General features: G+C 46.9%; 1 pseudogene; it reads right to left on the bottom strand.

The window, feature by feature from the left end:
• LOC112076432 (glutamate receptor ionotropic, NMDA 2B-like) overlaps window positions 1–13,640 on the bottom strand; it is a 28,262-nt pseudogene extending 14,622 nt beyond the window's left edge.
• Window positions 13,641–13,915: the final 275 nt, after the last annotated feature.

Raw genomic sequence — 13,915 nt, 5'->3', positions numbered from 1 at the left:
GATTTTTGAAATTCGTTCCAGTCATTGGCAGCAGAGAACTGGAAGGAAAGGCGGACAAAGGAGGAGTTGGCTTTGGGATGACCAGTGAGATATACCTGCTGAAGCACATGATAAGGGTGGGTGTTGTTATGGTGACCAGTGAGCTGAGATAAGGTGGAGCTTTACCTAGCAAAGACTTATGGATACCTGGAGCCAGTGGGTCTGGCGACGAATATGTGCGAGGGCCAGCCGACGAGCATACAGGTTGCAGTGGTGGGTGGTATATGGGGTTTGGTGACAAAACGGATGGCCCTGTGATAGACTGCATCCAGTTTGCTGAGTAGAGTGTTGGAGGCTATTTTGTAAATTACATCGTCAAGGTCGAGTATCGGTAGGATAGTCAGTTTTATAGGGTATGTTTGGCAGCGTATATTTGTGCGATAGGAGTTTGATTTGGATGGATATGTTTAATATGAGTCTGGAAGGAGAGTTTACAGTCTAGCCAGACACCTAGGTATTTGTAGTTGTCCACATATTCTAAGTCAGAACCGTCCAGAGTAGTGATGCTAGTCGGGCGGGCGGGTGGGCAGCGATCGTTGAAAAGCATGCATTTTAGTTTTACTAGTGTTTAAGAGCAGTTGGAGGCCACGGAAGGAGTGTGTATGGCTTGAAGCTGTTTTGGTGTCCAACAAGGGCAGATGTATACAGAATGTGTCGTCTGCGGGGAGGTGATCAAGGAATCACCCGCGCAAGAGCGACATCGTTGATATATACGGAGAAAAGAGTCTGCCCGAGAATTGACCCTGTGTTACCCCATAGAGACTGCCAGAGGTCCGGACAACAGGCCTCCGATTTGACACACTGAGCTCTATCTGAAAGTAGTTGGTGAACCAGGGAGGCAGTCATTTGAGAAACCAAGGCTGTTGAGTCTGCCGATAAGAATACGTTGATTGACAAAGTCGAAAGCCTTGGCCAGGTCGATGAAGACGGCTGCCACAGTACTGTCTTTTATCGATGGCGGTTATGATATCGTTTAGTACCTTGAGCATGGCTGAGGTGCACCCGTGACCAGCTGGAAACCGGATTGCACAGGAGAAGGTACGGTGGGTTCGAAATGGTCAGTGATTGTTTGTTAATAACTTGGCTTCGAGTCTTTAGAAAGGCAGGCAGGATGGAATAGGTCTGTAACAGTTTGGGTCTAGAGTGTCACCCCTTTGAAGAGGGATGATCCGGCAGCTTTCCAATTTTAGGAACCTCAACAATAGAAAGAGGTTGAACAGATGGTAATAGGGTTGCAACAATGGCGGCGGATCATTTTAGAAAGAGAGGGTCCAGATTGTCTAGCCCAGCTGATTTGTACAGGTCCAGGTTTTTCAGCTCTTCAGAACATCTGCTATCTGGATTTGGTGAAGGAGAAGCGGGGAAGTCTTGGAAAAGTAGCTGTGGGGGCTGCAGAGCTGTGGCCGGGGTTGGGGTAGCCAGGAGGAAAGCATGGAGAGAAGAATGCTTATTGAAATTCTCGATTATCGTGGATTTATCGTGGTGACAGTGTTTCCTAGCCCTTGCAGTTGGGCAGCTGGGAGGAGGTGCTTTTATTCTCATGGACTTTACAGTGTCCCAAACTTTTTGGAGTTAGAGCTACGATGCAAATTTCTGTTTAGAAAAGCTAGCCTTTGCTTTCCTAACTGCTGTGTTATTGGTTCCTGACTTCCCTGAAAGTTGCATATCGCGGGGACTATTCGATGCTAGTGCAGTCCGTCACAGATGTTTTTGTGCTGGTGAGGCAGTCAGGTCTGGAGTGAACCAAGGGCTATATCTGTTCTTAGTTTCACATTTTTGAAAGGGGCATGCTTATTAAGATGGTGAGGCAATTACTTTCAAAGAACGACCAGGCATCCTCTACTGAGCGGATGAGGTCAATATCCTTCCAGGATACCCAGGCCAGGTCGATTAAAAGGCCTGCTCGCAGAATGGTTTTTGGGAGCGTTTGACAGTGATGAGGGGTGGTCGTTTGACCGCAGGCCCATAGCGGATGCAGGCAATGAGGCAGTGATCACTGAGATCCTGATTGAAAACAGCAGAGGTGTATTTGGAGGGCAAGTTGGTCAGGATAATATCTATGAGGGTGCCCATGTTTACGGATTTAGGGTTGTACTTGGTGGGTTCCTTGATAATTTGTGTGAGATTGAGGGCATCTGCTTAGATTGTAGCACTGCCAGGGTGTAAGCATATCCCAGTAGGCCACCTAACAGAACGCTCTGAAGATATATGGCAATCAATTCACATATGGTGTCCAGGGCACAGCTGGGAGCTGAGGGGGTCTATAACAGCAGCAACAGTGAGAGACTTTTTTGGAGAGATTCATTCTTAAAATTAGAAGCTCGAACTGTTTGGGCATAGACCTGGAAAGTAGACAGAACTTTGCAGGCTATCTCTGCAGTAGATTGCAACTCCTCCCCCTTTGGCAGTTCTATCTTGATGGAAAATGTTGTAGTTGGGGATGGAAATCTCAGAATTTTTGGTGGCCTTCCTATGCCAGGATTCAGACACGGCAAGGACATCAGGGTTGGCGGAGTGTGCTAAAGCAGTGCGTAAAACAAACTTCTGATGTAACATGCATGATACCAAGGCTTGTACAGTTACAGAAGTCAATGAAAGCATTCTCACATGCAGCATTCTCACAAGGTTCCTGGTGTGTGCAACACATGTCATGTTGTGTTATGTCCCCCCACACACATCCCCCGTCACAGATAATCTTCATTAATCATTGATTATGCAAGTCGCTCGTTATCTGGTCTTGATGTGGGAACAAAAGCCTCATGGGACTTCTGCTAGTCCTTGGGGTCCGGGAGGAAGTACACCACACAGTCATGTGATCGCCGGTCCCACCCTAAAATATGTCTCCATAGCCCCCCCTCTGTGCCCTGGAATTGGTGCTGAGGGGAAGAGGAGGGAGATTGGGGAGGACATGTCCGGTGAGATTTGTTTGATGTGAGCCACCAGAGTCTGTATCTCACCAAAGGGATTTCTAGTGCTTGTGTAGCTAACAGTGTGCTAACTCACTCGCTGCCTGGACAGTAGCACATTTTGCCTGCCTGGTTGTTAAGACTTCCTGTTAAAGTAGGCTACAGTGAAGGACGTGAAGAAAGCTCAGCAGGTTGTGTCAAGATGACTTTGAGCTCCTCAGATGTAGGAATGCAGTCTTCGGGTTGACCTCATACTCCTCCAACAAGACCTGGTTGAAATATGTTTGCACAAGACTTGAGCTGTTCTTGTTTTCGTTGGCCCTGTAGAATAGAATCAATGGGAAGTCCTACAAGTGTCCTACTTAATCAATGCTATTCACTTCTGTATGTGTTCCATGTACAGATGTAGGGATCTTTATTGATCACTCTTATGTTGCTGAGAATTGTCCTGTGCTGCAAGAAATGCAAATGAGCTTATTGATTTACATAAATTCACTGAAAACCTGCACTAACACACAGTTATATTAACAGTATTGTATGGAGCCTACCTTTGTCCAGCTAATAGCCTAACCACCGATCAAGCAACTTTATGAACTAAACGTTCAAATCCTGTTTCTGCAGGTTTATTTTTGCTACAAACAGTACTGGTCTAATTAAGATCCTACATCTGTATGTCCTAGACCTCCACCCCACCAAACCTTCACTCCAACAGACCTCCACCCCCACCAAGACCTCCACCCACAGACCTCAACCCCACCCCAGACCTTCACCCCACCAGACCTCCACCCAAACAGACCTCCACTTCCACCAGACCTCCACTCACCCACCAGACCTCCCTCCCCACCAGACCCTCCACCCACAGACCTCCACCCCACCAGACCTCCTCCCCACCAGACCTCCACCCCACCAGACCTCCTCCCCACCAGACCTCCATCCCCACCAGACCTCCTCCCCACCAGAACCCCCACCAGACCTCCACACCCCACCAGACCTCCACCCCCAACCAGACCTCCACCCCCACCAGCCCCACCCACCAGATCTCCACCCCCACCAGACCTCCTCCCCACCAGACCTCCACCCCACAGATCCATCCCCACCAGACCTCCACTCCCACCAGACCTCCACTCCCACCAGACCTCCACTCCCACCAGACCTCCACTCCCACCACACACAACGAGACAAACGAGACACACACACACACACGAGACAAACATAGATAACCATGTTGTATGGATTATAACGGGATGACCTTAGCAGACACCCAGTGAGGGTGAACTCTGAGCTCTTTACTAGTTTATATAAAGTGTGTTTTAACAGCACGTTAACGTTTGAATGAAATGAACGACTGATCACATACATTTGGCAGTAGATCGCAGACCTGGTTCAAACACCACTTGAAATCTTTCAATTACTTTGAGCGTTTTCTCTAGCCAGCCTAGAGTTCCTTCCTAGGTGGGGTTAAAAGTTTTGAGGATTCTATTGTCCATTACGCCAGCCAAGTACAGGTAAAGTATTCACAATTATTTAAGTAGTATTTGAACCCAAGTCTGGTACATACTGTAGAGATGTATGCTACTGTAATGTGAGCCTCACTTTCAGTGGCGAATCCAAATCCCTAGCCTCTTGGTATCAAGAGACTTTCAACGGTCTGAAACAATCCGGACCATATCCCTCTCACACTGTAATGACCTCCCATACATTACAAAAACTGGGACATGCTATGATAGAAAATGCCAAGTGCATTCGAGCCATTGTGGTTGTGTTGGTGTGGTTGTGTGTTGTGTGTGTGTGTGTGTGTGTGTGGCGCTGTGTGTGTGTGTGTATTTGAGTCCCTTTTGCGCTCAGAGCAGCCTCAATTCGTCCACAGGGGATGCTGGGCCATGGTTGACTCCAATGCTTCCCACACTTGTGTCAAGTTGGCTGGATGTCCTTTGGGTGGGGGACCATTCTTGATACACACAGGAAACTGTTGAGCATGAAAAACCCCAGCAGCGTTGCAGTTCTTGACACACTCAAACCGGTGTCTTACCTATTCACCCTCGTAATGGCATACATACACAAATATAATGTTCTCAATTGTCTCAAGGCTTTAAGAAATCATTCTTTAACCTGTCCCTTCATCTACACTGCTTGAAGTGGATTTAACAAGTGACATCAATAAGAGATCTTAGCTTTCACCTGGATTCACCTGGACAGTCTTTGTCATGGAAAGAGCAGGTGTTCCTAATRTTTTGTACACTCAGTGTAATAGAACGTTTCTCTGAAGGAGGTGAGGTGATCATCCAGGTATCTTCTCAAGACCACTTAGTGTTTCTACTATACATACTGTGGACCATAGATTCTAGATAGGACACATTTAGGAGTACAATATATAATATGTCTAAGCCAATGGAACTCAGCAGTGTAATTAAGACTGTGGTATCCAGCATCCTGTGTTCGAATCCTGGGATTCGACAATGCAAGTGGGAGATGAACTACCAACCAGAAGGAAGCTGGTTTCAGATCCCATGTACCATCTCCTGCCGTTGTGCCCTTGAGCAAGRCACTTGCTGCTAAATGTGTAGCTGCAGGGGTGCTGCTCTGTGGTTGGCTGAAGCTGTGCTCCTACCCAAAATGTGTGTGTTGTGTGTCTGTGTGTTGTCTTGGGAAGTGGGAGGGGAGGAGGGAGCAGATGAAGAATTTCTGTCTCTGCAGATGGACTAATAAATGACTATTCAATATTCTATTCTACTGTAGGACTAYGATCGCATGTCAGCTGAAGCTTTACCATCGCCGAACAGCATGAGGATGGCCAGGTCCACTGCTCTCTTCCAGCCAGAGTCCTTCTGGATGGCGATGCCGTAACCGGTGGTGGCGAACACCTTCCCGCTGCCGATGGTCACCAGTTTACAGCCCTCGTCCCTCCCGGCCATGTAGTTCAACACAGCAGCATCGTAGATGAAGGCATCCAGTTTACTGAGCAGGAGTAGGGAGGGAGATAGTGGAGGATAGTTAGTGGTCAGTACTGGTCAGGCAAAGTGTTAGTAATTGTAGATATTGGTTATTTTCAGGGTTAGGAGTTTTTTTCCTGATCGTATGACTGAACCAGTAAAACTCTGGGCCCTGGTTATAGCCTGTACATGGGCCTGGAGTTTTCCTGGTGAGGTCACAAGGTCTGGAAAAAACTGCAGGGCCTAGTAATGACAGATATACTGAACAAAAATATAAACGCAACATGTAACAAGTTACAGTTCATATGAGGAAATCAGTCAATTCAAATAAATTAATTAGTCCCTAATCTATGGATTTCACATGACTGGGAATACAGATCTGCATCTGTTGGTCACAGATATCTTTWAAAAAATGGGCCTCACAATGGGCCTCAGGATCTCGTCACGGTATTTCTGTGCATTCAAATTGCCATTGATAAAATGCAACTGTGTTCATTATCCATACCATATTCCCACCGCCACCATGGGGCACTCTGTTCACAACGTGGACATCAGCAAACTGCTCGCCCACATAGCGTCATACACAGGGTCTGCGGTTGTGAGGCCAGTTGGATGTACTGTCAAATTCTCTAAAACGTTGTTGGAGGCAGCTTATGGTAGAGAAATTAACATTTAATTATCTGGCAACAGCTCTGGTGGACATTCCTGCAGTCGGCATGCCAATTGCACGCTCCCTCAAAACTTGAGACATCTGTGGAATTGTGTTGTGTGATTAAAACTGCACATTTTAGAGTGGCTTTTTATTGTGCCCAGCACAAGGTGCACCTGTGTAATGATCATGCTGTTTAATCAGCTTCTTGATATGTCACATCTGTCAGGTGGATGGATTATCTTGGCAAAGGAGAAATGCTCACTAACAGGGATGTAAACACATTTGTGCACAAAATATGAGAGAAATAAGGTTTTTGTGCCTACGGAACAACTCTGGGATCTTTTATTTCAGCTCATGAAACATGGGACCAGCACTTCACATGTTACGTTTATACTAAGTAAGTGACCWATGACAGGTTTAGGTGACAAACCCACAACTCATCAAMTCCCCATGGCTACAGCATGTTAGTGATGCACACCCCTGCAGACATACCATCTTACAATACCAATGGCTAGCTAGCAGTTCAACCAGCTCCCTCCCAACCAAGCCAAAAGAAGAGAAACCCACAGATGGCTATATGAAGCTCTAATGTTCTAACCTGCACTCTGCATTCTTAATTCTTGGAAAGGAAGAAGGGAGGAGACCATCACATCAGATCAGCTCTCAGCCTCCACCAACAACCACCAGGCTGTTGCTTGCTGCTATTCTGAGCTAAGGAGCAGTGGCAGGCAGCAGCAAGCAACAGCAGCAGCTCTGCTAGCTTCCCACCCACCCACACTCCCTCCCTCCCTCCATGTCCAACCATCCTCTCTCCTCTCCCTCACCATTCTCCTCCATCGCTCTCCTCTCCCTGACCTCCTCCCCCCTCCCTAACCCTCCACCCATTCCCTCTCCCTCTTCTCCCCCTCTTCCCTCCCTCTCCTTCTCTCACCCTCCCTTGAGGCTTGCCAGGGCCTCGTCCACGTTCTTCTGGTGGAAGCTGGTCATATACTGGTGCATCTCGGGTAATGTTTTGCGGATGTTCCGTTCCGTGCTTCCGTTGGGCACCGTTCCGAAACGGAATGGCGGGGAGAAGCGTTGGGTTTTTGGAACTGTGTGGGGGGGGGGGGGGGGGACCGGAAAGAGAAGAGAAAAAGATAGAAATAGCAGGGGTTGGTGTGGTGAGGTGGACAAGGCACCGGGTTCCATCAAATGCTCTTAATGCATTATGCTTCTGGACTAACCGAAATGAATCTGCTTGGGAAACGCAACGCTGGGCACATTCAGGCAGGTGAAGACACACACACACACACACGCACGCACACACCTTATTGTCGCTGAGGCCCGACACCTGATCCACCATACTCCTCCTGGTATGAATGCAGCCAGGTTGGCATGTAGGAGGCCAGGAAGATGACAGCGAAGAAGGGCCCACACCGACACCATAGATCTTACTGGTGGTGCCTTTAGGGTTCTGGACGGAACAGAGTTGTTGAAAACCAGGCCCCACAGCAGCCAGATGGCCTTGCCGATGGTGAAGGAGGGGCCACCGGCTCTGGGGGAAGAAAAGAGGGATGGGGAGAGGAGTCAAGAGAGAGGGAGGGAAAGGAAGAAGGGAGTTGATTGGTTTGGTGGCTATGCTCCAATTAAAAAGCACTTCATTTAATAGTCCTGATGTTGGCTTTTTGTTATGGGGCCATTGATCTGAGGTAGTTGTGTTATAGGTGAAAGCAACATGGTGGACACTTGTCCTTCTGCCTGCCAATGATCATGAACAAAAGGAGAGGAAGGACATCCTGTTGGGAAGTATTGGGACGTAAAGCCAGTTGGCTCCTGCTATATACCAGGCTCCACTGTGCAGAATCAGAACTGACGCCTGGCTGGCTATCTGCATCCACATCCAGGGGGGCTTGGAGAGAGGGACAGAGAGGGAGAGAGAGGGAGGGAGAGAGAGAGAGAGAGGAGGGAGAGAGAGGGAGAGGAGGGATAGAGTGAAGGATGGAAGAGAGAAGAGAGAGAGAGGGAGGGAGAAGAGAGAGAGAGGGAGAGAGAGGGGAGAGAGAGGGAATGTAGTGAAGGATGGAGAGAGAGGGAGAGCGAGAGAGTGAAGGAGGGAGAGAGAGAGTGTGAAGGAGGGAGCGAGAGAAGGGTAGAGATAGAGAGGGAGAAAGAGAGAGCGAGAGAAGGAGGGTGAAGGTGGGGGTGGATTGGTGTCCAAAAGGCTACAATTATGCTACAGCTGCAGCAACAAGCAATACAATACAACACGGTGTGTGCGTGTGCATGTGCGTGTGTGTTTGTGTGTGCATGTGCGCTTAACACGGCTTACATAACCTGTATTGGAAGTCATTAAATCATGATACCGTGGGCGCGTAAACAGCAGAGGAACCAACATCTCTCTCTCTCTCTCTMTTTTCTTTCTCTCTCTCTTCCTATCTCTCTCTCCCTCTCTGTTTTCTACAGTGGCTACAGTGAATTGTAGTACATTATACAGCAGCAACAGACAGTGTAGATAACCCACCATTATCCTGCCCTGCCTGGCTCATCACTACACACTTATCCCCCTGTCGCCAATATAAAGCAACAACACAAAAAGCAGTGTGGATATAAAACTCCTATGATGTTATCTTGAGTGGGCTGGAGTGGTGGAATGTTAATGCGTTCCTCTGCATTGTATATGGAGCCAGGGAGGGTGTGAAGAAAAGAAGCACAGTGTAAAATAGAATCCTGCTGCTGCCGTGGAAACGGAACCGTTGATTTTGTGTTTTGGGGTGTTGGGAACATTATTCAATTCTGTGGGTAGTGTCATAAACATTCTGTCACAACTTTGGTTTTTCTGTATTCGTTTTCAACACAATGGACCTGTGGAAACKGTTTAACGGAGGTGTAATGGTGGTGGTTTATGTGAAGAGTAACCTTAAGACCTGCGTTAGCTCCCCAAGCCAATGCCTAGCCTTTAGCTCGGCGGGTTAACACAATCTTGTGTCGTACAGGAGACCCAGGATCAAAGCCCAGTCGGTGTATTGGGAAACAACATGATGTCTTTAGGTACAGGGAGACTTGTTACTCGTGCTTAATGACGCCCAAGGCATTCTGTTATTGTGTAATGATGATGATGTTAGACAGGTTTTCATTTTAAWCTACAGCTCCATCTAAGAACAGCTATTATTGTATTGTTCGTCCTGATGACTAGATGGCTGTGTCCTGATGACTAGGTGGCGGTGTCCTGATGACTAGATGTCTGTGTCCCAAATGGCACCCAATTCCCTATATAGTGCACTACTTTTGACCTTTGAGCCCTGGAAAAAAGTGCACTACATGGGGAATTGGGTGCCATTTGGGACACACACTATATGTGTTTCATTTAAAGAGTGTGGCGGGAGTGACTGAGGTGTCCTCCTTATATTGAGTGGAAATGTTTCAATGTGTTTAATTTCCCAACCTTGGCTGCCTGCTGCCTGGCTGGTGACAGAGGGGAAGAGAAAGGTGTTCAATTGACAAGTTCTCTCTCTCGCTCTTTCTCTGTGTGTCTGTGTGTGTGTCTGTGTGTCTGTGTGTCTGTGTGTCTGTGTGTTCTGTGTGTGTGTGTGGTGTGTGTGTGTGTGTGTGTGTGTGTGTGTGTGTGTGTGTGTGTGTGTGTGTGTGTATCCTCTCTCTCACCTCGTCCGTCTGCCAGGCAGCGGTTGTAGCCGACCGGGCTGAAGTACTCAAACACAAACACAGCAATCGCCGACACGAGCAGCAGCATCACAAACATCATCACCCACACGTCCGCACTGAACGGCTCTGAGAGAAGAAGATAGAGAGGGAGAGAGAGGGAGTAGAGAGGGGAGAAAGAGGGGAGAGAGAGAGAGAGGAGAGAGAGAGAGAGAGAGAGAGAGAGAGGAGAGAGAGGAAGGGAGAGAGAGAGAGAGAGAGAGGAGAGGTAGGGAGGGAGACAGACGAAGGCTGGTAAATTAAACAAATTCATCAATGACCAAGTAGGTAATGGCATTTGTGTGTGTGCGCGTTGTGTTTATTTACCATGTCTTGTGTGTGCTTATTTATCATGTCTGTGTCTGTGTGTGTGTGCTTATTTATCATGTCTGTGAGTGTGTGTGTGGTTATTTCCGTGTCTGTGTGTGTGTGTGCTTATTAACCATGTGTGTGTGTGTGTGTGTGTGTGTGTTGTGTGTGTGTGTGTGTGTGTGTGTGTGTGTGTGGTGTGTGGTGTGTGTGTGGGTTGGTGTGTGTGGTGTGTGTGTGTGTGTGTGTGTGTGTGTGTGGTGTGTGTGTGTGTGTGTGTGTGTGTGTGTGTGTGATGTGTGTGTGTGTGCGTGTTATTTCCGACATGTTGTGTTGTGTGGTTATGTAGCCTACTGAGTGTGTGTGTCATGACTGTCCAGGATAATCCAAATAGGTCAGATCAGGTTTGCAATGAATAACTTCAATCAAACCCCCTTTCACCCGTGGAGGCCAGAAAAGTGTGAAGCTGCAGATGTGCGTTTATAGTGGTTTGAACTTTGAAACTCAACACGAGGTGGAGACGATAAACTCACCTCCCGGACAATCACTGGTACGACTGATTAGCTGTCCTAAGTAAAGTTAAGTAGGACCATCCTGTTACTCAAGCCATCGTCTTACACTACTCTCATCACCCCACTGCGAAACCATCGATACGGTTGGCTAGCCTATCTTCAAAGAATCATCTTCAAGAGTGAATGGAAGGAAAATCAACTCTGTAGTTCTGTTCAGGACTACATGACAAGTCACCGGATACCTACAAAGAAGGACAACAGTAGAAGACTTGTTGGAACCATTTTGGACAATCAGAGCCTTACAAGTGTGCTGCAAAAAGGCCCAACCCCCTTTCCAAGATTGCCCTGTTCACCGAGAGATCCCTGGCGAACCCAGGCGTTTCACATGAATACATTCATGATTTCTTACTCAAAGCGGGCAGTGGTTTGTGTGCAAAGTATATGGTTACTGTAGGTGAGAGTAGTTTCTGAATGTACCAATGTTAAGTGTCTCTGTCCCTCTCTCTCTCCATCTCTTCTTTAACAGACATCCATGTTGTTGTCATTCCGCTAGGGATCTGTTTTCAGTGTATTAGTGTATTTCAGTCTCCAGGCAAAAGCTGGTGCAGAGTGTGTATGTTTATCGTGTGTTCCCATTTAATTAACTAGAAAATAAATAATTAAACCAATTTGTGTAATACTGAATTATAAGTAAGTTTCGGGTTTTTTACAGATGCAAGGAGGTTATGACTGTTCAAAATTATGATATGATACGAGGTTAWGATTAATAAGTTGACTGTTTATAGATGTGATAGGTAAAGACCTTTTTAGAGTTTAATTCGGGAGATGGTAACTCTTTAAAGAACCGCTCTCATGGTGCCCCAGACCCCAATGAGTTAATTGTTACATGAATCATTTCATTGAGTAACAATTAAACATAGTTAGCTAATTAGATAAATAACAGTCTTCAGAATAATGTTAAAGTCAAGTCACGACATATGTACGTGAAGCATCTCCATCAACACCAGGTGCCAGTGGTACTCTGATTCTCACCAAGGAAGGCGGAGGGGGAGACAGTGCCGTTGCTACGGGAGACCAGGACACTAATCCCCGTCTCGATGAAGGGCACRGAGAAGTCAACGACCTCAGACCTCTCCGCGTTGATGGTGAGCGACCCCACGGCCATGTGGGCCTTCTTCTGCTCCACCTGAGTCAATGAGAGAGACAGGGTCAGTGGGAGGTCATTTTGGATCTGATACAAAACAGGACCGAGAGAAACAGCGAAGGAGCAGGAAACTGGGTCACTACTTTATACTACAACTGTAAACTACTGTATATCCATGAGAGGTCACCTTTTCCCTTCACATACGCTGCCATTTTAGATCTGATACGAAACATGACTGCGAAAAATAATGAAGGAGAAGGAAACTGGGTTACTACACTGTATAGTGAATCACTACTACAGCTGGAAATAGCTCTGTTCTTGCCATGAACCAATCCCTCCCCTGCTCTCTCCCCTATATCCTAATCCCTCCCTCCCCTCACTCACTCCCGTCCCTCCCTCCTCTGAGTCTCTACAGGTATATTTAGCTGTTAATACCTGAGGCCTTGGGCAGTGTATAAAAGTGGGCCACAACAGGCTGTGTTAACAGGGTAAACACATAGCAGAGTGAGCATGAATTCTTCCCTCCCCTCTGCTCTCTCCCTCTTCTCTCCCTCCTCCTCCTGATGTTTTTCATTTGTTTGTGCCCATTTCTCTCTCTCATTTATCTTTGGCTCCCTCCTTCTCTCCTATCTAAATGAAATCATTAGCTGTACTTAGATGATGAGAACATGCATGCCTGTGCATTTGCATAAGCCGGGTGTGCCTACGTTGACACATCTCCCTGTCGTTTTACTACAGAATCCAGTCAAGGTTTTATAATGCCAGAGGAATCCATTCCACAGCATCTCTGTCCCTGATATACAAATACAACATTTATCAGTTGTCAGGCAAGGCTACACATGTCTTCTTCCCACCCGCGATCGTTTAACTTGGACATCGTTTCATAAAGGATGTAGTACAGTGCTGTATCTAACACGTGCTGTGTGATTTAATATGGGAATTAATGCCGGCGAGGTAGGGGCTTTCCCTGAGGTTCTTCCCGCTGCTAACTCTCCCTCTCTGAGTCTGATGAAGAGCCTCCTCTCCTTCTCTCCCAGACTTGAAATGAGCGGATCAAAGCCCCCCGCAGGCTAGGATATARAGGCAGTCAAATCAGACCTGCTGGGTTCAAATAGTATTCATCGTCAGTCAAAATACTTTGTGCTGCGCTCAATTGAGCTTGTCTGGTGCGATAGAAGCAATAGAATAGTCCCACACGTGCAAACCCCGCCCTCCTAGCACTTCAGGCAGACTCAATCAATCAAACAGTCAAAGTATTTGAACACATTTCAAGTACTATTCGAACCCAGATCTGGAAGAGTAAGAACGCCAAAAGAGAAAAAAAGAAGAAGAAAAGAACGGCCAAAGAGAGTCAGTGAGAAAGAACAGACAAACTCCCACCTCCCCGACCATTCCATTCCAGGTGCCGTTGATCTTCTTGCCGTGCTTTCCGTTGGTGACCAGGTAGAGGTCATAGGTGAACTTGACCTGCTTGGCGATCTTCTTCAGGATGTCGATGCAGAAACCTTTACAGCAGCGCTTGGTGTACTGGCCAGGTACTGTCTGGTTGCTGAGAGAGAGATTTTTTAAATGTATTTTCCCTTTTGTACTTTAACTATTTGCACATAGCTACAACACTGCATATAGACATAATATGACATTTGAAATGTCTTCATTATTTTAGAACTTTTGTGAGTGTAATGTTTACTGTCATTTTTTTTATTGTTTATTTCACTTTTGTTTATTATCTATTTCAGTTGCTTTGGAAA

Source organism: Salvelinus sp. IW2-2015, unplaced genomic scaffold, assembly GCF_002910315.2.
Source record: "Salvelinus sp. IW2-2015 unplaced genomic scaffold, ASM291031v2 Un_scaffold3749, whole genome shotgun sequence".
Lineage (NCBI taxonomy): Eukaryota > Metazoa > Chordata > Actinopteri > Salmoniformes > Salmonidae > Salvelinus > Salvelinus sp. IW2-2015.
This window is presented reverse-complemented; position numbering and strand designations above follow the sequence as displayed.